Below are 3,446 nucleotides of genomic sequence, written 5' to 3' on the forward strand. Positions count from 1 at the left end.
TACCTGATAACATAGACCACCAGGAGCAGTTTGCTTTCAGCTGCCAAGGCCAGTGATACACCTTCCTGAGGGGTGTATCAATTCTCCAGCATCATGTCATAATTTGCCTTTCTCTTCCACAAGACATCATACTGGTCCATTACATTGATAACATGCTGATTGGAACTAGTGAATAAGTAGCAACTACTCTGTATTTATTGGTAAGATATTTGTGTGTCAAAGAGTAGAAAATAAATCTGACAAAAATTCAGAAGACTTCTACCTCAGTGAAATATCTAGGGATTCAGTGGTGTGGGGCATGTTAAAACATCTTTTCTATGGTGAAGGATAAATTGTTGCATCTGGCCCCTCCTGCAGCCATAAGAGGCACAGTTCTTAGTAAGCATCTTTGGATTTTGGAGACATGTTTCTCATTTGGGTGTGTTACTCTGGCCCACTTACCAAGTGACCTGAAAAGCTTCTGGTTTTGAGTGAGGCCCAGAACAAGAAAAGGCTCTGCAATAGATCCAGGCTGCCATGCAAGCTGCTTTGCTGGTGCAGACAGATGATCCAACAGATCCAGTTGTGCTTGAACTGTCAGTGGCAGATAGGGATGCTGTTTGGAGCCATTGAGAGCTCTCCATAGGTGAATCACAGCACAGATTTTTAGGATTTTTTAAACAAAGGCCCACCATCTTTCTTTTGAGAAAGAGCTCTTGGCTTGCTATCTGGGATTTTATAGAGACTGAACACTGATCTATGAGCTACTGAGTTACCATATGACCTAAGCTGCCAATCATAAACTTGGTGTTATCTGACCCACCATGCTATAAATTTAGGCATGCACAGCAACACTCCATCATCAAGTGAAGATTGTATATACATGATTGGGCCCAAGCTGGTCCTGAAGTGAATGGCCCACTCAAATGCCCATGGCCTGCACTACTGCGACACTGCCTTGTCTCTCCCAGCCTTCACTTATCACTTCATGGGGAAGTTCCTACTTAATTGACAAAGAGAAGACTCAGACCATTTTTATGGGTGATTCTGCATGATAAGCAGACTTTACCCTAAAGTGGACAGCCCCTTTGTGGGACATTTCTGAAGCACCATGGTGAAGGGAGATCCTCCCAGTGGACAGAACTTTGAGTAGTGCACTGGTTGTACACTTTGCATTAAAGAAGAAATGGCCAGATGTGTAATTACATACCAATTCATCGACTGTGGCTACTGGTTTGGCTGAATGGTCTGGGACTTGAAAGGAACATGATTGGAAAATTGGTGGCGAGGAAATTTGGGGAATAGGTATGTGAATATACCTACCTAAATGGGCAAAAAACTTGAATACATTTATGTCCCATGTGACTGTTTACCAAAGGGTGACCTTAGTAGAAGAGAGTTTTAACAATTAAGTGGATACCAGTCAGTTTTTTCCCAGCTCCCCCTATCATCACCTAATGGGTTCATGAATTATGTGGCCTTGGTGGGAGTGATAGAGGTTATGCATATACTCAGCAACATAGACTCGTATTCACTAGACTGACCTGACTATGGAACTGCTGAGTGCCCAATATGCCAGCAGCAGAGACCAAAACCAAGTCCCTACTATGACACTATTCCCTGGAGTGATCAGCTCCTACCTGGGCAGGTTGATTACATTGGACTGCTTCCATCATGGAAGGGCAGCATTTTATTCTTATTGGAGTACACACTTGCTCTGGATATGAATTTTCTTTCCCTGCATAAAATGCTTCTGCCAACTTTATCATCCATGGACTTACAGAATGCTGTATCCACTGTCATGGTATTCCACACAGCATTGCTTCTGATCAAGGAACTCAATTCATAGCAAATGAAGTGTGGCAATGGGCTCATGCACATGGAATTCATTGGTCTGAGCATGTTCTCCATCATCTGGAAGCAGCTGGCTTGATAGAACAATGAAACAGCCATTTGAAGACTCAATTACAGCACCAGCTATGTGGCAAAACCTTCATAAAAATTGACCAAAATGAAAAAAGTAGAGCTTTTATAGGACATATTCATTATCATGAAGCAATGAAATTAGAAATAAGCATAAAAAGGGGACTAACAAATCATAACTACTTAGAAATAAGAACCACAGTCCTAGATAACACCAGAATCAGAGAGGACGTATAAAAAAATTACTATCTAGAAACAAAAAATGGAGAATTACTGAAATGTAAAACCAACAAAAAAAAGCAGAAGACCAAAGAATCTCACCAGGGAATTAGAGAAAAACCATCTGAACATAATAATGCCAGAAAGGCATTAGATTAAATTTATCAGTCATTCTTTTCTTTTTTTTTTTTTTAATTTATATTCCAGTTAGTTAACATACAGTGTAGTCTTAGCTTCAGGAGTAGAACCTAGTGATTCATCTCTTACATATGACAGTGCTCATCTCGAAAAGTGCCCTCCTTAATGCCCATCACCCACTTAACCCACCCCCTGACCACCCCACCACAGCAACCTTCAGTTTGTTCTCAGTATTTAAGTTTCTTATGTTAATATAAATAGAAAGAAGAAAACTCTGGAATATGAAAATGACTAAAAACCAACAGCAAATATTACCCTAAAGTGAAAGGCACTAAGACAATTTCAGTTACAGTAAAAAACTGGAGAGAAGGATGCCTACAATCACCATTATTATTTAATGTCATTTTGAAGGTGTTAGCAAATGTAGTAAGGTACGAAAATGAAATAATGGGCATAAATATTGGAAGAATAGGTAAAATCACCTCTTCTTGCTACTAATAAGATTATACCAAGACAATCTGAGGAATCATGGGGAAAACTTACTGGATTTAATAAATAAATTTGGATGCAAGATAATTATATAAAAAAACAAGAAATTTTCCCTACTCTGACAAGTAATGGAAATGGAAAAATTATATCATTTAAAATGACATTAAAAGTGGCAAAATTATTTAATAGTAAAGACACAGAATCTATATAAAGAGACCTGAGATATCTTACTAAAAGACATAAGATCTGAATAAATGGAGAGACACCTTATGTTTTTGGATGGGTAATATAATAAAAATAATAAATCTCCCAAATTGATATATAAAAATTGCCATTTCATTTTAAATTCTTAGTGGGGTTTTTCTTAGAACTGGATGCAAATACCTTAAATTCCGTATGGTAAAATGCTTAAGAATAACTAAGATTATTATGAGGAAGGAGAACAATGAGGCATGACTTGCCTCCTATACAATATATACAAAAAAGCTTTTATAATAAAATCAATATGGCATTTATATAAGAATAGACAAGTAGGTCAGTGGAACAGAATTAACAGTGCAGAATTTGTTGGACAACATAGGAATTTAACGTAAGACAAGTGAGGTAGTTCAATTCAGAGGAAGAATAATGTACTCTTTCATAAATGATGCTGACATAACTGCATATCCATCTGGAAGAAAAAAATAGATTCCATTCTT

This window comes from Lynx canadensis, chromosome B1 (genome assembly GCF_007474595.2).
Source record: "Lynx canadensis isolate LIC74 chromosome B1, mLynCan4.pri.v2, whole genome shotgun sequence".
NCBI lineage: Eukaryota > Metazoa > Chordata > Mammalia > Carnivora > Felidae > Lynx > Lynx canadensis.